Source organism: Lathyrus oleraceus, chromosome 5 (assembly GCF_024323335.1).
Source record: "Lathyrus oleraceus cultivar Zhongwan6 chromosome 5, CAAS_Psat_ZW6_1.0, whole genome shotgun sequence".
Lineage (NCBI taxonomy): Eukaryota > Viridiplantae > Streptophyta > Magnoliopsida > Fabales > Fabaceae > Lathyrus > Lathyrus oleraceus.
Window position 1 is genome coordinate 10,233,980 of NC_066583.1, and position 23,653 is coordinate 10,257,632.

Here is a 23,653-nt window from a genome sequence, read left to right on the forward strand (position 1 = left end):
ACAAGGATGTCACACCAGAAGCTCAGACATGACACAACTACCAAAGTCCTAGAACTACTTCATATGGACTTAATGGGACCCATGCAGGTAGAAAGCCTTGGTGGTAAGAAATATGCATATGTGGTGGTGGATGATTTCTCCAGATACACCTGGATCAATTTTATAAGAGAAAAATCTGATGTGTTTGAAGTCTTTAAGGAGCTGTGTCTGAAACTTCAAAGGGAAAAAGAAAGCCCTGTTATCAAAATTAGAAGTGATCATGGAAAGGAGTTTGAAAACAGCAAATTTGCTGAATTTTGCTCTTCAGAAGGAATTCATCATGAATTCTCATCTCCCATCACTCCCTAGCAAAATGGTGTGGTGGAAAGAAAAAATAGGACTCTGCAAGAATCAGCCAGAGCTATGATTCATGCTAAGAAGTTACCCTATCATTTTTGGGCTGAAGCCATGAACACAGCCTGCTATGTCCACAACAGAGTGACATTAAACAAAGGGACTCCCACAACTCTCTATGAAGTCTGGAAAGGAAGAAAACCTACAGTAAAATACTTCCATGAATTTGGTAGCAAATGTTATATCTTAGCTGACCGTGAGCAAAGAAGGAAGATGGATCCCAAAAGTGATGAAGGAATATTTTTGGGCTATTCAACAAACAGCAGAGCTTACAGGGTCTTCAATTCCAGAACTAATGTGTTGATGGAATCCATTAATGTAGTAGTTGATGATCAACAGACTGATGTCACAGACGATGTCGAGACATCTCTGAATGATTCTCCAGCTGACTCCTCAGATATGAATAAGGAAGAAGAACCACCACAAGCTGAACCTGAAGATGACAAAATCAACAAGGGACCCTCTATCAGAATTCAGAAGGATCATCCCAAAGACCTTATCATAGGAGACCCAGATAAAGGAGTCACTACTAGATCAAGAGAAGCTATCTCACATGGCTGCTTTGTGTCAAAGATTGAACCCAGAAATATCAAGGAAGCCTTGACTGATGAGTTCTGGATCAATGCCATGCAAGAAGAACTAGGTCAATTCAAAAGGAATGAAGTATGGGAATTGGTTCCTAGACCTGAAGGAGTAAATGTCATAGGTACAAAGTGGGTATACAAGAATAAATCTGATGAACAAGGGGTTGTTACTAAAAACAAAGCTAGATTGGTAGCCCAAGGATATACTCAAGTTGAAGGGGTTGACTTTGATGAAACTTTTGCTCCTGTAGCTCGCCTTGAGTCCATTAGATTACTGCTTGGAGTGGCATGTATTCTGAAATTCAAACTGTTTCAGATGGATGTGAAAAGTGCCTTTCTAAATGGCTACCTAAATGAAGAAGTATATGTTGAACAGCCTAAAGGCTTCACAGATCCAAACCTTCCGAAACATGTGTACAGATTGAAGAAAGCCCTCTATGGGTTAAAACAAGCTCCCAGGGCTTGGTATGAGAGGCTCACAGTGTTCCTCACTGACAATGGATACAGGAAAGGAGGTATTGACAAAACTCTGTTTGTGAAGAATGAAGGAGGGAAGCTCATGGTGGCACAAATACATGTAGATGACATAGTATTTGGTGGAATGTCAGAACAGATGGTTGAACACTTTGTTAGACAAATGCAATCTGAGTTTGAAATGAGCCTTGTTGGAGAACTAACTTACTTTCTTGGGCTACAAGTCAAACAGATGGAAGACTCTATTTTTTTTTATCTCAAAGCAAGTATGCCAAGAACATTGTGAAGAAGTTTGGCATGGAGAATGCAAGCCATAAAAGAACTCATGCTCCTACACATGTAAAAATCTCCAAAGATGAAAATGGTGTCAGTGTAGATCAAAGTCTATACACAAGCATGATAGGAAGTCTGCTATATCTCACAGCAAGCAGACCTGACATTGCATTTGTTGTTGGTGTGTGTGCTAGATATCAAGCTGAACCAAAAGTCAGTCACATAAACCAAGTGAAGAGAATACTGAAATATGTCAATGGCACCAGTGACTATGGGATGTTATACACTCATGGATCTGGATCTATGTTGACTGGGTACTATGATGCAGACTGGGCTGGGAGTGCTGATGATAGGAAGAGCACATCAGGAGGATGCTTCTTCTTAGGGAACAATCTGATTTCATGGTTCAGTAAGAAACAGAATTGTGTATCTCTATCCACTGCTGAAGCTGAGTACATAGCAGCGGGAAGTAGTTGTTCTCAACTGGTCTGGATGAAACAAATATTGTCTGAATACAATGTCACACAAGAAGTCATGACATTATACTGTGATAACCTGAGTGCTATAAATATTTCCAAGAATCCTATTCAGCACAGCAGGACAAAGCATATTGACATCAGGCATCACTTCATCAGAGAACTTGTGGAAGAGAAGATCATAGCACTGGAGCATGTTCCTACAGAAGGGCAATTAGCTGACATATTCACAAAAGCTTTGGATGCCAATCAATTTGAATGTTTAAGAGGAAAATTGGGGATTTGTGTGTATGAGAACTTATAGCAATCAAAGGGGTGTGTGGTTAGTTCTCACAAAAAGAGGTTGAAGATAGGTGAGGAATGGTATGGTGAAAGAGGTAAGGAGTGTAAAGATGCTATAAGATTTGCTCACCTTTGGTCAATTTTGACTAAAAAGGGGGAGAAGTGTTGTTATGGAAGCTGTATGTGGCTGTACTGGAGGACAACTATTATTGGAAGAAGTGCACAGGTGCTACAACAGTATGGTTGTCTGTTTACAGATGTCAAACATGATGTCTGATATGGTGCACAGGAGCTGATGGTGAAGCAGATGTCAGTATGACATTCTGTCTGGTACAGGTACTGGAGTTCAGTAGCTTCTTTGAATGCACAGTTTGAGGGGGAGAAGAAGTACCCTTGTGCATGTGTGCATTTGTGTGTCTTACGAGTTGCATCCATAACTAGTAATTCTATTGATTGTTGCACAGATTGAGGGGGAGGAGAAGTACCCTTGTGCATATGTGTATTACTAGTAGCCATAGCTAGTAATTGTTTTGCTTCTGCTGCTGATTAAACTACTGTTATGTGGTTTAACTGCTGATAGTTTAACTTGTGAACAAAAAGGACAGATATATGTTTTAGCCAAAATTTGCCAAAGGGGGAGTTTGTTGATTCTAAGAGTTGGCAGCAATTTTGGTAAAACAAAGAGTGTTCACAAGATGTCATGTGTGATGTCTTAACATGAGATATCCTATGTACCTGCTGGAGTTGAAGAACATATGCAAGCAGGATTGTTTCAGAATGCCATATACATTGACAAGGCTTCTGATATTGGTTGTACCTGCTAGAGCTTAAATGGAAGACATATGCTGCAGGATTGTTTCAGTTGACATACTCATTGTCATGGTAACTGATATGGCTGTACCTGCTATAAAAGGAAACTGGATTATGCAGGATTTTTCCAGATGTCAGACCCGATGTCTTGACATCTTGTACACAGAACATTCAGTATGAATGTCTGGTGTTTTGTGATTGCACAATTGGTGGCAATCATTGGTTGATTGAAGATATGGCTAGCTGGCGCATTCTTTCAGGGATATCAACCAGATTTGTTTATTTTCCAAGGAGATCTTTACAGCTGATATGAAAAGATTTGATTGGAAAATATATCTAGGGTTTTCAAGGTGTCCTTTTCTTCTATAAAAAGGGACTTAGAAAACCTGATTGTACACACAACCAAGACTGAGTGAAATTTAGAGAGAGAGCTAGGGTTTGTGTCTGTAGGTCATTCAAGTCATCCATTGATGATTGAATTGGACTGATTTGTCTTCTTGATCAAAGCTTTGAAGCAAGATCAAGAGTGTGTCTTCTTGATTGAAACTGTGAAGTAAAATCAAGAATATTGTAATTGAAAAGTATTTTCTTTTCATAAGGGATTACTGTTTTCAATCACGGGTGTGTGATTGTAAGGGAAGTGAGTGGGTTCTCATATCTAAGAGTGCTTAGGTAGAAATTGCACGGGTAGAGATTAGGTGAGAAAGACTATAACTTGGTGAAGTGTACGGATAGTCTTTGAACTAATTCTATTATAGTGGATTTCTTTCCTGGCTTGGTAGCCCCCAGACGTAGGTGAGTTGCACCGAACTGGGTTAAGAATTGCTCGTGTTATTTGCTTTACCATTCTGTTTTTGTTTATCCATTGTGTATAACCAGATATCAGTGTCGTAACATTATCTTCGAAATCTTATATCTGATACCAGAATTTCACTTACAATCTTCAGTAAGGGGCGCCCGTTAATTCGAATCCCTTGATTCACATTGTATCTTCCACCAATACCATTCCCAACATTTCCCGTGTTGCCAACATTACCCGGGTTTCCATCAGCATTTGCGTTACCAGTGTTCACAGGGTTATCAGCATTCCTAGGGTTACCAGGGTTTCCCTCAGCATTTGGTATCTCCAAATCTGGATCGGGCCTCGGTTGCTCAACCAATTCCCTCAGCTTTTCTTGGCCTACTGCCATACCAGTCATCAATGTCATGAACTGATCCATCCTTTCACGCATATCAGCCAGTTCTTTCTGTATCTGGTCCATTGCTAGTCGTGGACGGTTTTCCTTTGTCGGGTACCTGTGAACTCGCTTGGGACCAATAACTGCCTGAAACAGGGAACGAACATTAGACACTGCGGTGACACCTGCAAAACAAACGAGGGTTAGTATGCATGGTATGCGATGCACTGCTTATTCGATTTTAAGGCCCCCCTTAAAAAGGGAATACCCTGCAAATGAATAAGCATGAGATGTTGGATGCAAATATGCAGATCATGTTATGCAATGCAATGGCATGTCAATCAGAATTGCTGGATCCGCTTGAACATCTGTCAGGTTGCACTGCCTGGAGAGAAACTAAGAGGATCAAGCAAAGCACACCAAACAAAGGTCATGGGATGGATCATGTTATCCTTAATATCAACCATCCATTTTGGTGGATTATGGTTTACACCTTATCAACACCCAAGTTTCATTGATATTAAGGATACCTGAACGGATCGACCATGAATCAAGGGTTTGTTGCAAGTCACGAGCATGGAGTTTAGGTTAAGAACCACCCAAAGGGAGTGTACTAAGGTTTAAACCTGCCAAACATGTTCTACAAAAAGGTTCCCATAGTCATAATCCCATCTTTCGGATATTATCGGAGGAACGACTACTCGTATTCCAAAAATATTCTCAAGAGAGACTCTTATGAGTGTAGTATCGCGTAACAATCGTATCAAATCTTACACTTGAACGACTTTCGCGCTACATCCTACGAATAGGCCAAGATGGGTTTGGTAAACTAAGGTCCTTGGCTTCTAAGGTCTATATTGGAAAAAGTAATGTCTAACCACAACTTACTTGTGTGACATTATTGATCTCAACATGACCTCCACCAAGTGAATGGGCTTGCAAGTCAACTTGCTAAGGAATAACTCCACACAAGTCAACAAGACTATGCCATTCTCCTATCTTAATTGCATTCGAGTTCGGGTATAGAGCTCATCTCACAAACAGAACCAGCAGATACGGCAGTCATATGTACACAATGCAATAAAGTAGGTAACTGCTGAAAGATAAATAACTGTACAAAAGAATAAACACCCAATAAACAAACAACCTACAAAAGCTAGGAGGGACTCGCTCAGGGAAACCGACTCCCCAACAGAGTCGCCAACTGTCGCAACCTGAAAAATGGAATGCGAAAAAAAACAACCGGCGAAGATTCCCCAGCAGAGTCGCCAGCTGTCGCAACCTGAAAAATGGAATGCGAAAAAAACAATCGGCGAAGAAAGACAGGAGAGTCGCCACCGTGCGTTATTTATCCCAAAGGAGGGAAAGGAAACGCTCGAAGTAAACCTGGAAAAAGGAAAGGACAAGACAGGGTCTCGCAACCAAATCTTGGGTTCGGGAGTCGATTATGCGAAGGGAAGGTATTAGCACCCCTACGCATCCGTAGTACTCTACGGGATCCACTTTTGTAGTTCTTGTCTAAAGGGTGTGAGTTTATCTAATGTGTTATTTACTAAAAAAAGGGGGTCAAAAGAAAATGACTCGCACGGATGTCGCATCCACTGCATATGTATCTCATCTGAATATGAGAATCAGAGTCTTCGTAGCTCGGCTGACCTATGGGTTGGGGGGATGTGTGCTCGCTAAGACATCGCGTCTTATGCCTACGTATCTCATCTGGAATGAGAATCAGAACAAGCCGTAGTTCGGCTAACTACGGGGTTATGGATTGGGTTTTGGACGAACGACGTTACTACACAATCTACTGGATGCTCGACCTTTGGAGACTTACTCGTCTGTAGTAGAAGGAGTTAACGTGTTCTTAGGAGAAGAAAAATCAATGAGTTGGTAGGGTTAGGGATGCTCATGCAAAAAGGCAGTCCTTGACGAAGGAACCTGTAAAAATATATATATATATACACAAAAACATTGCCTCCTATCGAGGTCTTCCAACTAGGAAAGCAGTAAAATGCGGGAAAAATGTAAAAGTACCACACGGATAAAGATCCGAAGTAACAGTAATTAACGGAACAAGGAAACCCTGAGATCCTTCCAAGCTAACACCATCAAAGAAAGTGAGTCAGTACAGGTAATCGGAATGAAACCTTCAGGTGGTATCCCACAAATAAAGTGGAACACCAGGCAAGCTATCCCTGCAAGAGTATGTGAGCCCTCACAAAAACTCAACAAAAGGGTTAGTGAAACACGATAAGCATTTTTTTCATGGATAACAGTATGGTTTCAGAAACCTCAAACCCTGTGGCATACACTTCAGAAATTAAACGATTAGGCATTCAAGGCATTATTTATACATTCATACATAATTATGAACCCGTAGGCAAAAACCTAAATTCATCCATCATACCTCAAACATTCAGAGTACTCAACTTCAAAACACAAAGGTAATGGGAATAAGGGCAAACCTGATTGGAGAGCTTGATTGAAATTGAGTTGCACCCGTGAGGTTTACAAAACAATCTTTAGGGTTTATGTGAGGCAGAGGTGATTCTGTGCAGTTGAGTTCCCTTCAGGGTTTGGAGGCTGCTCTGAGTTCTCTGTCAGGTTTTGTTTTAAGGAAACCTCAGAGTATTTTGCTTCTCTTCCTTTTTCTGTCTCTTTTGTTTCAATGAAACTCTAGTATTTATAGGCTAATATTGGTAGCTTAGTGGGCTTTTGAGAGAGGTCCAAGTTTGAGATTTTTTCTTTTATTTATTTAATTATTTATTTATTTATTTAAATTTTTTTTTTCATTTTTTTTTCTTTTTTCGTTTTTTTTATTTTTTTATTTTTTTATTTTTTTTTAAAATAAAGTTTCTTGGATCTGATTCTGATTGACATGATGAAATGCAATATGAAATGTTAAATGACCTAAAAATGAATGCATGAATGAGGAGGGCAAATTTTGGGGTGTTATAGGAAGGAGGAAAAAAATGAGTTTTGAGAGGTTGGAGAAGGCAAAAATGGGAGATTTAGGGATTCTGTCCCGTAAATGGTAGAGACCCCATGGCGCCCGCCATGAGGCTATGACGCCCGCCATGAGTCCGGACTTGGTGTTTGGGCCGAGCTTGTTCCTTGCTCTTGGGCTACAACTTTTTCCTCATTTTGCAAAGGGGGTGTACATAGGCTTCCATAACATGCTGTTTTTTTTTTTAATTTTGATTAAGCTTGATAAATGACAAAATAAAAAAAGTAAAGTAAAGTAAAAAGGAAATAAAAAACCTAATAATAGTAACACACACACACACACACACACACACACACACACATATATATATATATATATATATATATATATATATATATATACATATATATATATATATATATATATATATATATATATATATATATATATATATATATATATATATATATATATATATATATATATATATATATATATATATATATATATATATATATATATAGTAATAAGTCACGGGTCGAGAGATGCTAGGAAAGGAAAAGCAAGCATAAAGTCAAAAAGAAAAGAAACACAACTAAGTCCAATAATGGGAAATAAGTAAAGCAAACAACATCACTTAGTCAGTGATATCATCAATGTCCAGGGAATAATGGAGTCTCCTCAACTTCAGATCCTCGGAGCTCTGCAATCTGGTGTCTAAGGTCAGCGATCTCATTGTTCAGTATATCGGTTTCAGTGGCATGTGCGGCATCTGACACTTCGACCTACAAAGCAACGTCAGCAAGCTCCTGGTGGAGTTGGGCTATCTCCATACGAAGCTTAACAAGCTCATAATGCATGCTTGGACTCTGAAGATTTGGATTATTGGTGAGGATTTTGATCCTGGTAGGTGCTGGATGATACTCTGCTTCAGGTGGGATTCTCTGCTCATCTACTGTCTCGTCTTGGCCTTCTATGGCATAGGCACAATTGGTCTGATTGTATACACAAGTTACCTGAGGGTCTGGTAAAGTAAAGTAATGGATAGTCTCACCCTTGATCAAGAGCCTGTATTGGTCTGGGTGGAAAGAAGATCTCCTCATGAGGCCACGGTCCAGACAGAAGTCAATATCCATCAAAGTATAACTGCAGTAAGATGTTAGGTGAAATAGACTTCTATCAAGTCCTAGGGCGGATGCTATATGGGTTACCGTGCTTCCAACATGTATAGGACTCACAGCGGAGCGAGCATTAATATAGAGACTCTCGATCAGAAAATCCCCGCAAGCTACTGGGCGTGACTGAGTGGTACAATACATGAAGAAAATCTCTTTAGCACTTACGTGTGTATCAGTTTCACTCTTCCCCAGGCAGAGTATGAAAATATAAATCGAAATAGTAAAAGTGAAGTAAAGGGAAAAGGAATCATGGGTTGCCTCCCATGCAGCGCTTGTTTAACGTCGTTAGCTTGACGATTTGAACTTTATATATCAAAGGTAGGAACCGGAGGGTCGATCAGAGTATGGCCAAGGCATTCTGTGGGGATGTCACCTCCTTGATATTGCTTCAGTCTTTGTCCATTTACCACAAACGGATTACAGGAATTGTTCCGGATTTCAACTGCTCCAGATTTGAGGATTTTGGAAACTTTAAAGGGGCCTGTCCATCTCGAACACAGCTTACCTGGAAAAAGTCGTAATCTGGAATTGAAAAGGAGAACAGAGTCGCCTATATTAAAGTCCTTTTTCACGATCCTTTTGTCATGCCATGCTTTGGTTCTTTCTTTGTATATAATGGCATTCTCGTAAGCGTTCTGGCGGAGTTCCTCCAATTTGTGGATATCGAGGATTCGCTTCTCGCCAGATGTTAGGTAATCCAAATTCAGGGTCTTGATGGGCCAATATGCTTTGTGCTTAAGTTCAAAAGGTAAGTGACATGACTTTCCATAGACTAACTGGTATGGTATAGTTCCAATAGGGGTTTTGTAAGCAGTTCTGTAAGCCCGCAATGCTTCTGTTAGCTTTTCAGACCAATCTTTTCTGGATATTGAAATAGTTTTTTCCAAGATTTGCTTAATCTCTCTGTTTGATACTTCCACTTGACCATTAGTCTGGGGATGATATGGTGTTGCTACTCTGTGTTTTACTCCATACTTTCTAAAGAGTTTATCGAATATCCTGGATATAAAATGTGATCCACCATCACTTATGACAAGTCGTGGTACTCCAAATCTGGGGAAAATATTGTTTTTAAACAACTTGATGACTACTCTTGTGTCGTTAGTGGGTGAGGCTATAACTTCTATCCATTTGGACATATAGTCAACGACTACCAAAATATACTTGTTTCCCATCGAAGATGGAAAAGGTCCCATGAAATCAATACCCCAAACATCAAATAATTCCACTTCTTGGATGTTCTTCAAAGGCATTTCGTCGTGTCTTGAGATGTTTCCAGCGCGCTGGCACCGGTCACATTGGACAATATAAGTATGAACATCACGCCATAGTGTTGGCCAATAAAGACCAACTTGAAGGATCTTAGCGTATGTCTTGGATGTTCTTGAATGCCCACCATAGGGTGAAAAGTGACAATGCTCTATGATATTTCTAACTTCTTCTTCCGGGACGCAACGTCGAAAAATGTTATTTGTTCCTCTCTTAAAAAGGAGTGGTTCGTCCCAATAGAAATGTCTTACATCTTTAAAGAACTTCTTCTTTTGTTGATAATTGAGGTCAGGTGGTATGATATCAGCGGCTAGATAATTCACAAAAACAACGTACCATGGTACTCTGCTAATCTCTGAAACTGTTCCAAGGTTGTCTTTATCAGGTTCAAGGGGAGCGATATCTAACTTAGCTATCAATCTGTCATAGGTGAAATCATCATTTATAGGTAAATGGTCTGGCTTCAAATGCTCTAGTCTGGAAAGATGGTCAGCAACTATGTTTTCTGTTCCTTTTTTGTCTCGGATATCTAAGTCAAACTCTTATAGAAAAAGGATCCATCTGAGTAACCTAGATTTCACATCCTTTTTGCTTAGAAGGTAACAGATAGCTGCATGGTCTGTATAGACTATAATCTTAGATCCGACAAGATAAAACCTAAATTTATCAATTGCAAGAACTACAGCTAGGAGTTCCTTCTCTGTTGTCGTATAATTGAGTTGAGCGACATCTAGGGTTCTACTAGCGTAATATATCACATGTAATTTCTTGTTTTTTCTTTGTCCTAAAACAGCTCCTACAGCAAAATCGCTAGCATCACACATTATTTCAAAAGGTTGAGTCCAATCCGGAGTTTGTAAAATAGGTGTTGAAATTAACGCTTGTTTCAAATGATTAAAGGCTTCGATACATTTTTCATTGAAAATGAATTCAACGTCTTTCATCAGAAGGCCGGTCAGGGGTTTTGTTATTTTAGAGAAATCTTTGATAAAGCGTCGGTAAAAACCGGCGTGTCCAAGAAAACTTCGGACTTCTCTAACAGTCTTAGGAGGGTTAAGGTTTTTTATCACTTCTATCTTTGCTTTGTCGACCTCAATGCCTCTTTCAGATATTATATGTCCTAACACTATGCCTTCTTTAACCATAAAGTGGCACTTCTCCCAGTTTAATACAAGGTTAACTTCTACGCGTCTTTCTAGGATTTTCTCAAGATTAATGAGGCAATTCTCAAAGTCAAACCCACATACCGAGAAATCATCCATGAACACTTCCGTAATTCCGTCGAGATAATCTGCGAAGATTGACATCATACAACATTGGAAAGTAGTTGTCGCATTGCAGAGTCCAAAGGACATTCGTCTGTAAGCAAATGTTCTGTAAGGACAGGTGAAAGTTGTTTTCTCTTGATCCTCGGGGTGTATGGGTATTTGGAAAAATCCAGAATATCCATCCAAATAACAAAAGTAAGAGTGTCTGGAAAGACGCTCAAGCATTTGATCTATGAATGGAAGGGGGAAATGGTCTTTCCTAGCAGTTTAAGGACTTCCTTCTTTACCACCTCACTCATTACAGGGTTGATTCTTCTCTGATGTTCTCTGGAAGGTTTTGAATCCTCCTCTAGCGAGATCCTGTGCATACACACGGATGTGCTTATACCTTTTAAATCAGAGATGTTGTATCCTAAGGCAGAGGGGTATCTTCGTAAAACATTCAAGAGTTGGTTTGTCTCGTCTTGGTTTAAGGTGGCACTAACTATTACTGGGCGGTTCATTTCTTTATCCAAAAACTCGTATCTTAGGTTCTTGGGCAATTCCTTAAGTTCTTGAGCTGGTTTTTGAGAGTAGGTGAAAGGTCTGGAGTAAGGGCAAAACATTCGTTAGTGTGAGGTTCCGTTTCCTTTAGCTTGTCATCCTTTTCATTCGGGTTGAAAATGGTTCGATCATGGGTTCTTCTTGATCAAATTCCCTTATGCATTCATCTATGATATCAATCGCGTAACATACGTCTCCTATGATTGGTGCCATTAGGAACTTTGATAGAATAAACTCTATCTTTTCATCTCCTACTTCGAAAGTTAATTTTCCTCTTTTAACATCTATTATAGCTCCAGTTGTTGATAAAAATGGTCTACCTAAAAGGATAGGGATATCGTCGTCTTCCTTGATATCCATGACCACAAAGTCTGTCGGGATGTAAAGTTGACCGATCCTAACGGGGATGTCTTCTAATATGCCTAAAGGATACTTAACAGATCTATCGGCTAATTGGAGGGATATCTCAGTTGGTTGTAATTCTCCTAAGTTTAACCTTTTACACACAACTAAGGGAATTAAACTCACACTAGCGCCTAAGTTAAGTCTAGGAAAGCTTTGTCGATCACATGACTCCCTAGAATGCAAGGTATAGAAAAACTCCCAGGGTCTTTCTCATTCTTAGTAAGTTTATTCTCGGAAATAAAGTTGCATTCCAAGGGTTTGGGATCGTCAAGCCTATGCTTGTTGGTTAAGATGTCTTTGAGAAATTTGGTGTAAGATGGAATTTGGGTGATGGCTTCGGTGAAAGGAATCTCTACATGAAGCTTTTCTATTACTTTTATAAACTTTTGGTATTGGTTATCGATTTTGGTTTGTTTAAGTCTTTGCGGATTGTTAGATACCCAAAAGTGCTTATTTGAGCTATCAAATATGGGTATCTTTCACTCCATTTCCTTGCTAAAGTGTTCGAAACCACCTTTGTTTTAGATGAAATGCAATACAATGATAAACGATCTTGGTACCTTTGATTTGTGTGTTATTGTGCAGGAAGTAGGCATGAAATAATAGAAAATGAAGACACAAGAAATTTGGAAAAGGGATCAAATAAAACAAGCATTCATCAGCTTGCTCGCTAGGCGAGGGCTGTGGCGAAGGACTCGCTAGGCGAGCGTCCAGCGAGAGCCCAGCGAAAAGCTCCAGTATTTTACAGTGGCAAACATCACCACACTCGCTAGGCGAGCTTCCAGCGAGGTGTGTAGCGAACACGTCCAGACTTGGTGAAAAGCGCAGCCAGCACTCACTCGCTAGGCGAGCCATTAGCGAGCTCCCCGCGAGCATTCCAGTAGCAAAACCTCTCAAGCTCGCTGGAGCGAAGGTTGAAGCGTGACCTTCGCCTAGCGAAGGTTTTGTTCGCTCAGCGAACATGACAGTCTGGCAAAGGTTGTTTCTCTGGGCGCAGGTGCCTCAGGTGCCTCATTTAGGGGCTCGCTAGGCGAAGCAGTCTGCTCGCCTAGCGAACATGACAGCTCAGTAGCAGCTCTATAAGTAGCAAGGGCTACTTTTTGGAGCCATACCTTACCTTCCATACTTTTGTACTTTTTTAGATATTTTCCAGCTTTTGCTCTAGAGATCTTTTGTGACCTAGAAATCATTTCTCTTTATCTCTTAACCATCTTTCACAAAAAGAAGGTGGATTCCCATCCAATCTCGATTATTCGACTCGGATGTTGATCAACCTTCTTCCGAAACTTGTTGACCAAGCTACCATGAAAATGAGTAGCTAAGTCCTTCATTTTGTCAAGGTTAGATGTAGATGATCATTAGCTTTGTGTGTAAATGTAAGGATCTTCATTTGTAAACTCTTTAATGGTGAATATATGGTGAAAACTTTGTTCTTATTGAAAACTCTTTGTGTTGCTTTATGATCGAGAGATGTTTACCAACTCTTAACCTAGGTTTTCATCCAATCTTGTTTGTTAGCTAGAGATAGTAATGAATGATTTTGTTCACCATAAGGTTGAACTAAAAAGTTGTCATTTTGATAGATTGTGTTAGAGATAAACAATGGATCAAAATGGGAAAACTCACAATGTGTGTTAGAGATAAACACATTGGGAGGACTTTGTGAAATAGTTTATCATCTAAAGGAGTTTATAAGTTTTGTTGATCGAACATATACATGCAAAGTGATCGTCGAACCCTAACTTTGGCAATATTTCTCAAATATTAAAACCAAAACTTTTACCGCATTTTATTACACTTTTATGCAAGATACCGTGACAAATACCAAAACCCCATTGTTACCTTAAGCTAAGAATTAAAACAACTGTCGAAAGGCGGTGATATCTCACAATCCCTGTGGAGACGATAACAAAAACCCGACACTTAAAATTACACTCAACACGGATATGGGATTGGTGGTTTGTACGGGGGTGGTGGTTTGTAAGTTTTATCCTTGGCTTCTTCTTCTTGGTCGGTTTGTTTTTCGGGTTCCACTGGTTCCCCTACTTGGTTGGTAGGTATATTTTCTTTAGAAGCTTTGGACTCGCTCATTGCTGGGTTATAAGGCCCTTCGTAAGCGGTCCCACTTCGTAATGCGATAGCGTTAGCTTGCCCTCGAGGGTTGAGTTGAGGTTGTCCAGGGAATTGTCCTCCATGTGTAGTTTGCGGGGCTTGGTTTTGTGCTACCTGTGAGATCTGGGTTTCAAGCATCTTATTGTGAGTAATTATCTGATCAACCTTAGTCCCTAATTGCGTTATCAGTTCGTTTACGTGAATGTTCTGGTTTAGGAATTCTTTATTTTGCTGAGTCTGGCCTGATATAAAGTTCTCCATGATCTTCTCAAGGTTAGGCTTTTGGGGCACAACTTGCATAGGTTGATTTGGTTTTTGGGCTTGAAAACCTTGTGGTCTTTGAGGTGCAAAATTTTGGACATGGTTTTGGTTTTTATAGGAAAAATTCGGGTGATTCTTCCATCCAGGGTTGTAAGTGTTTGAAAATGGGTTACCTTGGGCGTAATTTACTTGGTCGGTGTTCAGGTCGTTCAAAAGGTCACATTTCGCCGATTCGTGTCCTTTAGATCCACAAAGTTCACACTCTGTGTGGACTACCGCTGCGGTGTTAGAGTTTGTAAAAATATGTTCGACCTTAAGGGCTAAAGCGTCCATTTTCGCTTGCATCATGTCCATAGAACTTATCTCATGTCTTCCACCTTGGGTCTCCTTTTTCTCTACTGATGCTCGTTCAGTTCCTCATTGGTAATGGTTTTGGGCCATATCCTCAATTAGGTCACAAGCTTCAGGGTAAGGTTTGTTCATCAGCGCGCCACCAACGGCAGCGTCGATGCTCATCTTTGTGTTATAATGGAGTCCATTATAGAAGGTATGAACGATCAACCATTGTTCTAGGCCATGGTGTGGACAGACTCTTAACAACTCCATGTATCTCTCCCAAGCTTCAAAAAGTGATTCTCCTTTATTTTGAGTAAATATAGTTATATGGTTTCGAAGAACAGCAGTCTTACTAGGGGGAAAATATCTAGCAAGGAATACTCTCCTAAGGTCTTCCCAGGTAGTTATTGAGTTAGCTGGAAGTGAATCTAACCACGAACTGCTCTATCTCTGAGGGAGAAAGGAAATAATCTTAAACGAATCGCATCAGGTGAAGCACCGTTGGATTTAAAGGTGTCGGCCAGTTAGATAAAGACTTTTAAATGTTGATTTCGGTTCTCAGTAGCGAGACCCGTGAATTGGTTCTGTTGCACTAATTGCAGGTAAGATGGTTTTAGTTCGAAATTGTTGGCAGGAATGAGAGGGTTTACTATACTAGAACTAGGTTCCTCGTCAGAGGGTTGGGCAAATTCCTTAAGAGGTCTCCGATCGCGATTCTCGACCATAGCTTTCTTAATTCGGACGAGTAAGAGGCGTGTACGAGTGTAACATTCGGGTTCCGCTAAAGGATATACTAAATTTCCGGTACTATGGGTTCTTCGCATTTACCGGCTAATAATGCCTTAGTCTAGATGGTGTACCAACAGGGTACGAAATTTGATGAAGTTGTTCCCCGGCAATGGCGCCAAAAAACTTGGTCGCTATATTCGCAAGTGCACGAATCACGTCAGAGTAATATAAAAGATTATCGATCCCACAGAGACCAAATCGTCAATCTATTGATTACTATTGTTACGATGTTTATCTAAGGCGGTACAAATGAGATATTGATGTCAGAAAATAACAGTAAATAAAGAAAATGATAAATACAATGCAGATAAAGATAGGCTTGAATGTATTTTACGTCAATTAAACGATGCTTCGATTGTCTAAATAGAACTACCTATGGGGCAATATTTTCTACTCTTGAAAAGAATCCATTTAACAGGAACTGTCGCTTTCGCGTATTCAGAACCGAGTTTATCCTTAAATTAAGGCCTTTTATTGTCACTTATAAAAGGTGCGCAGAATGCTAAAGTAGTAAACCTATTTTTAAGAAATAAGACTCGTAAGCTTAGTTGAAAAGTGATTTTGATTCGGAAAATTTACCCAAGGAGTTTCCTGATTTTAAATCTATCAACGCATCCGAAAACAATTTCAAAAATCGTTTTTCCTTAAAGTGATAAAAATTCCTAGTTAACTAAGCCAGGGTGCTTTTGCACTCCTTGAGTAGTTAAAATTAACCAAGTTTGTTTCAGAAAACTGAATTAAAAATCAAAACAGCACCTAAAGCATTTCTACAGATGCAATATGTGAAACATCTCTTTAACCGCGATCCTTACATTCTAACCTTTGAAAGATTTAGCCAGACATGGTAATACAAACAAATACAACGATATTGAACATGATGAAAAGAAGTTTATAATGTAAGGCGTGAAGAACAAGTAAAGAGTGTAAAACAATTAAAACGAGCAATAAAGATAATGGCGAGAAAATTAAATAAAGTAAAGACAATGGCAGGAATTTAAATAAAGTAAAGACAATGGCAGGAAATTAAATAAAGTAAAGCATGACAAGTAAAATTAAAAGGTTATTAAATTAGAACCTGCTCCAAACGGAGGCTTTAAATCTGGTACAAGGAAATAAATGAACCTTTGACTTTGAAAATAAAGATGACGGCAAAATCAAAGTGCTCCAACTCAATTACACTAAGGTGTGATAACCCCTCTGTAACACCTCAAAATTTGCCCTCCTCTCTTGGGACTAGCTTAGAATATTGCATTGCATTTCTTAGGTCATTAGTCATTAGCATATTGCATATCATATGGCTACATTGAGCAAGTCATCCTCCTAGGTCTTGATCAGAAGATAAAGAGGTTAAGATGCAAGCTAGGGTTTCATTGGATTGATCACTGACCATCTGAGGGTTTGTGACTCAAATTAGGGTTTCTTGATTCTCAAGGAGGTTGAGCTTTATCTTGGTTGAAATGGTACATCATCATCATCATGGCTTTGTCATCACCAAGAGATCCCTTGTGCTTGATCAGATACCTTGAGATTAGGGTTTTGACCTCTGGTCAACCCTAATCAGTTGTATTGGGCCAACCAGGGCTTGTGAAGGAGATGGGGTTTTCAGTGGATATGGGGATCATCACATGGTTATATTGAGCTTATGGAAGCTAGGGTTTCATGGTTGAGCCATTTCATCAGGAGTTTGAGGCTCAAGTTCATCAGTCAAGCTGAAATTCATCTATCAGTCAGAAAAGTCAACTGTGGTCAACTGTGCCTAGATTGATGGATTTGGAGGAGGGAGAGGGTTAGAGACACTTCTTTCATGTCTAAACAAGTTTCATTTGACATTTCAAACATCAAGAATGAAGAAAATAAAGTCAGATGGAAACTTTCCAAAAATAGAAAGTGACTTGTAATTGAAAAATTGCCAAAAATGGAAAGTTTTGCTCCTCAAAATTACATGTCCAATAATGCTTCAAATGAAATTTTGTCCAACATGAAAGTTGAAGATCTTGCTCTCACCTTTCCAAAAAGTCCAAGAACACTCATTTCTCATGTGTGGTTGGCAAGTTGTGATCAAATCATTTTCAGAAAAAGTTGAAATTCAAGGTGCTATAACTTTTGAATGGAAAGGCCAAATTGGGTGATTCTTTTTTGAGCAAACCACATTTGACATGAACTTTCATGATGCATCATCACATTTCATCAAAAGTCATCATAGCAAAAGTCCATTTTTCAGGTGTTCATTTTGTATTTTGGTGGGAAAAAAGGTGTTTTTGAAAAATACATGTAATTTTCACTCAAAACCATTTCCAACACATCATAAACAGAAAATTGGACTTGTTTGGACTGCATTTGCACTGTTACATTGGCTGCATTTTGAAAAGGGCATTTTGGCCAAAACACTTAAAACTTCATTTCACTAATTCACATCACATTTGCTTAATCTTGATTAACATTTGGATTAGCATATGGTATAAAGGCTCTAATCATAACTGTTTCTCCTAATCACAATCTCATTTCTCAGATCTAACAGAAAATCACCAAAATTCTCTCAATTTTCTTCAAGCTTTTTCACACTTGTTTCACCATTTCCATTGAATTTCTTCACTCTTTTTGCTTGTTCTTGTGTGGTCCATCATCTACAGGTAGTGTTGATCATCTGTTTGAAGCAAAATCGTGGCCAAACTTGAAGAATTGGAACTGTTGCATCCAAGTTCATCCATGGCAGCTTGAGCATTCTTGGATCTGGAGCTGTGTTGAGCTGAAGTACCTCTTCCATTCACTTCCTAGAGCATCATTCAACTTCTGTTTTGGCAATTGGCACCTTGAATCCACCGAATCCAACACTGCATCATCACTAAGGTCAGAATTCGATCGATATAATTCTTGAAATTAGGCTGTGGATCTTGTAGATCTTACTTTGTAGATCACGCAGAACTTTAGATTGAGAATTTTCATGATGAATTGAGCGAGTTATTGCGATTTGAATCTTGACATGTTAAAATATTTTTGCTCGATTTGTGAAGCATGAGTAGATTTAGGTTAAATGCTTGTTAGATTCATGATGTATGTTGAACGCCGGTCATTTTGATATAAGGCATGATGATTTTCGTGATGATTTTGTCCTTGATGATTTCTGGAATGATGAACTCGTATGAATGCTCAAAATTTCGTTCCAAAAGCGCTGTTTGATCCATATTTCCTGGCCTGGCGTTTGAATTCCTGTTTCCCGCGGTATTGAGCCAATAGCAGGTTGACACCGCGTTAAGTGAAACGCGGCGTTTCACTCTCGCTGCCACATAATTACAAAATTGCCATTATCAGCATTTATTTTATTTCATTTCATTTTTTCCTTTTCAATTTTATTTCATTTCAATCATCCATCTTTAAAAATTCATAACTCCTTCAAAAATAATCCAAATCTGATGCAATTTTTTGTGCCATTCTCCTTGTGATGTGCTGGATTTTATGGTGATTTTTAATCAAATTGTGCACGTGTGGAAAAATTATTTGGCTAGGGATTGTTTGAATGTGTCTTTTGTGCACCATGCTTACTCTTTCATTCATGAAATGATGATACTTCATTAGAAATTCTTGAAATTTTTTGTGCATATTCTAGACTCATTTCTGGTGATTTTGGTATATGGTTTGCTAATTTTGCATTTCTGGATTAGGAGATATGATGTGATCTTCATGAGTGTGACAATGTATGTCACACTATGCTTTGTTCATGTTCTTGATTTTAATTTCCATGCTTATGCTATGCCAATTGCTCTAATATTTTTCATGTGATTACTTCTGTATGTCTAGTTTGAGCATGATTTTTTGTAGATTTTTTTGATTCATTTCCTATTTGATTGGGATTTTCTTTGCTGTTTAGTCATTTTTTGAACTTTTGTGGAGTGTTCAACTTACATGACTTGTGAAATTCCCATGCCTTATCACATGAAGCTGAAACTTTGTGGATTGATTATTAACATGTTTAATTTCATTTTGGCTTTGGTGTGGTTCATTTATCTTATGCCATTTCTGTTTTATACTTGCCTAAAGTTGATACATGATTTGTGGCCTTGTTTGGACTTGTATAAGCATGACTTGACTTAGTGAATTTAATTTCCATACTTCCTCTGGTCCAAATAGCATGAAAATTGGTATGTTGCTCAGTGAATGTGTTCTGTTTAAGCTTGAATTTTCTGGGAATTTATTGAGCTATTTTGGTATTGGTTTGATTGTGATCATTCTGTTTGGTCCTTTGAGGTTCCCAATTGCATGTTTTGTGCTTTTTCCTTCATGAAATGATAATGATGAATGATATGAATGTGGAACCACTTGGGTTTGATTCTTAATTGTTTGATCTTGATTCTTGTTGAGTTTCACTTGCTGTTTTAAATTTTTCATCTCCTTTGGACCCTAGGCTTGTCCTAGTGGTCTTGTTTCTCATGTTTGAATGTGATTTTCAGGTTGAAGAAGCAAATGCTTTAAGGAGATTAATTCAAGTTGATTGAGTTTGGTTTATATGCTTGTTATGAACTAACTTGGTTTATTTTGTAGGATGCTTGGCTCACTTGAGTGGATTGTGCTTTGCATAGTGCATTGTCTGATTGTGTTGACTGTTGGTTCTTATGTTGTTTGTTTTGACTTTGTGATTGGTATACTGACTGTATTTGATTGATTTCAGGTACATTAGTTGCTAATAGTTCCTTGAGAACTTGCTTGTGCTGCTGCTTGGTTGTATAAACCAATTGAGGTAGAATTTCTTTTCTCCATGTAGTCTGGAAGACCTGGCCTGTTACTTGGCCAGGCACCTGTCTGAAGTCCTCCTTAAGAGGAAATGATTGTGCTTGTTTATTTTTGTCCCCAAGCAGGAAAAGACCTTGATTAAGGCAATTGGCAGATACAAGAGATGTGAAATCCATCTCCTGCTCTTCTGTTGAGTCGTCCCTTTGCTCACACAACTGGTGTTGATGCATTGTGGACAGTAACCCAAGATCTTGTACAGTTGTACAGTTGAGTCAGAGTCATGAGTGTAGAAGGGTTCCCACTTTCTGAACCCACACTCCTTTGTCTGAAGCTCTCCCTGGCCAGGGATAAGAGCTGTGAGGCATACCCCTCACTCCCATTTCATCTGGCTTCACCCTGACTCTCAATGTCAGGGTTAAGAGCTAACATCACCTGACACAGTTGTGTTGCTTTTGCAACTTAACCCTTGATTGAGCCCACCTTGTCTGGATATAGTGTGTGCTAATTGCGAATGCTTGCTTTGTTTTGATTATGCTTGCATGCTTTGCTTTGCCTGTTTAGGATTAGCTTGCTGCCTGTGCAAGTTAGGATAGAAACCATAACATAGGGCAATGATGCATGATAACATCTAGGCTCGAGTCCAGCTCCCTAGTAGTGTGTCTCCCTTTGTATCTGGTTAGGTGAGAATTTCTTTCCCGTTCAGGGGAACTACGTCGCCCTGATCCTCATACCAGATGAGGTACGTAGGCAGGAGGTCGTGCGAGATCTCTCCGGGCACCTTTTTCTCTTTTTGTGTGTGTTTGCTTGACAGTTGCTAGGCTCGAGTTCCCGACTCCTTAGTAGCTTGTCTGCTTGTTAACCCTCTTGTGTGTCAGGATATGGATGTAAGACCAGCGATTGGCTGTCCGTATCCTGAGTGTGTTTTGTTTGGTTCGGAAGCTGATGTAAGTCCAGCGATTGGCGTTCGGGTTCCATGTTTGCCCGTGTTTGTGTGTGTTTTGTTTCGGCGTGCGTGAGCCGAACTACGGTAGCTCTGATTCTTGTTCCAGACGAGATACGTAGGCATAGGATGCGATATCCTAGCGAGCCCCCTCCCCTTTTCCTCCACCTGTGTTGTCTTCAGTGTGTGTGTGTGATGTTTGTTTTAGCAACCTTTTCCTATCTTTTAGAGCGTGGATCCCGTCGAGTACGACGGATGCGTAGGGGTGCTAATACCTTCCCTACGCATAACCGACTCCCGATCCCATTCTCTCTGGTCGCGAGACCATGTTCTTTCCAGGTTTACTCTGAGCGTTTCCTTTCCCTCTTTTGGGATAAATAACGCACGGTGGCGACTCTGTGTTGTTTTTGTTTCAGCCCGCCGATTGTTTTTCGCGGATGCGACAGCTGGCGACTCTGCTGGGGACTTACAAGATGTTGACCTGTGCTGGTCCATCTTCCCTAAGCGAGTCTCTCCTAGCGTTCTAGGATAGGGTTTAGGTTGCTTGTGCCGCTTTATTTATTGCATTGATTATTCTGATTGTGTATATATTTGCATAAATACTTGCATGCATCATACTATCATGTTGCCGTCCTCTGTGCAGGTGGTTCCACTGTTTTGGGGTGGGTGTTCTGAGTGGGGCTAAAACCCAGGCCCGAGTATACACCTAGGATTAGTGTGGTCTCATGTTGCCTCTTTCATGTTAGGTCAACATGTGTTTGGCAGCGTGATGTACCACAAGCCGGACGAGGTTCTTGTGAGGGAATTCTTCCTCTGTGGAGTATCCACTTTGGTTGAATGACTTCATCTGAGCTATTGACTTTGGTGACCGATCATTTCCCGGATCTTTGGTTTAGACGATCTCAGGAGAGCTACAATGGCACACCCGAAAGGGCAAACCCATTGAGTATCTCTGCCCGATTGTCGAGACCATTATCCGCCTTAGGATAACCTGATTAGAATTTACCTGTGAGGGGAGGGTGATTCTTACAGATGCATGTTCAGATGGTGACTTTGATGGTGACTATTGGTTCCGTTGATCAGAGTCATATTTATAAGTCGGATTTATGGGCATCTATTTCTGAGACGCCGGAGTGCTGTCCGAGTTATTTATCAGTGGGGATCCGTTTATTTCAGGATTCCCTAGGCCGATTCAGAGATGGTTATGAGTATCTGCTCAGAGTTTGTCTGATGATGATGATGATGTATCTGTCTTCCGTTTATTTCGGAACCTTGAGTTGGATTTGTGGTTACATTTTCCTTCAGATGGTTGTGATCGGTTCAGAGATCAGGGTTTCAGTGCAACAGATGTTCAGATGACTTGGAGGATGGCAATGCATTGCATTCATTCATCAGCATCATCACATTCCGCATTTATCTGCATCTAACACATGTTTATCCATATGCAGGGACATTTTTGATCGAGATCCTGGTCGAGAGACTTTTTGCTCAGTTATGAGGACCGGTTTGAAGGACGATGTTGTTTACAGCTTCTTTGACCCAGAGATCGGTGTGCTGAGAGATATGATAGCATTGATTACACCCGACCGTGTGGGGATGTTCCGTGAGGCATACGGTGGTATTTTGAAGTTGGTGTTCAGGCTCACAGACAGTGACAGGAGCGCCATTCATACTCTTCTCCAGTTCTATGACCCGGGTCTGAGATGTTTTGTGTTCCCGGACTATTTGTTGGGACCTCTGATGGAGGATTATGCTAGCATTCTGGGTATTCAGATCCGAGATCAGATTCCTTTCTGTGCTATTAGGGGAGAGCCTGATGTCCTTGGGATTTCTCGGGCTCTTTATTTGAGTCCGGAGATGGTCAAGGAGGGTTTGAAGGAGAAGGGCAAGTTACCTGGTTTTCACTTGAGTTTCTTGGAGGCTAAGACCAAGGAGCATGCTGCTGTGGGGAATTGGAAGACCGTCTGTGCCTTGATTGCTGTGAGCATTTATGGGACCATTTTGTTTCCTAATCAGAAGAACTTCGTGGACAATAATGCTATCAGGTTGTTCATACAGAGGAACCTTATTCCTACTCTGATCGGAGATGTCTATTACTCGGTTCATAACAGGAACGAGAAGCGGCGTGGTGGCTTGATCCGGTGTTGTGCTCAGTTGCTGTTCAGATGGTTTATGGGGTATTTGCCTTCCCGAGGTGCTTTTGCTTTTCTGGATCCCACGGTCAAGTGGTCAGTTAGGTTGATGGGTTTGCGGGCTGCTGATATAGCGTGGACTCATAATGGTATGGCCGGACGAGATTTCATATATAGCTGTGGGAGTCTTCCCAATGTGCCTCTTGTGGGAGTTCAGGGTTGCATCAATTACAATCTGGTGCTTCTCAGGAGGCAGATGGGGTTTGCTGTAGAGGGTCCTC

The 23,653-nt window shown here is 40.1% G+C and overlaps 1 non-coding gene across 1 annotated transcript; it reads left to right on the forward strand.

Moving 5' to 3' along the window:
* The first annotated feature begins 15,021 nt into the window (after window positions 1-15,021).
* On the forward strand, window positions 15,022-15,128 carry LOC127088671 (small nucleolar RNA R71). The gene has a single exon (XR_007790497.1). It is a non-coding gene; the product is annotated as a small nucleolar RNA R71 (small nucleolar RNA).
* The last annotated feature ends 8,525 nt before the right edge of the window (window positions 15,129-23,653 follow it).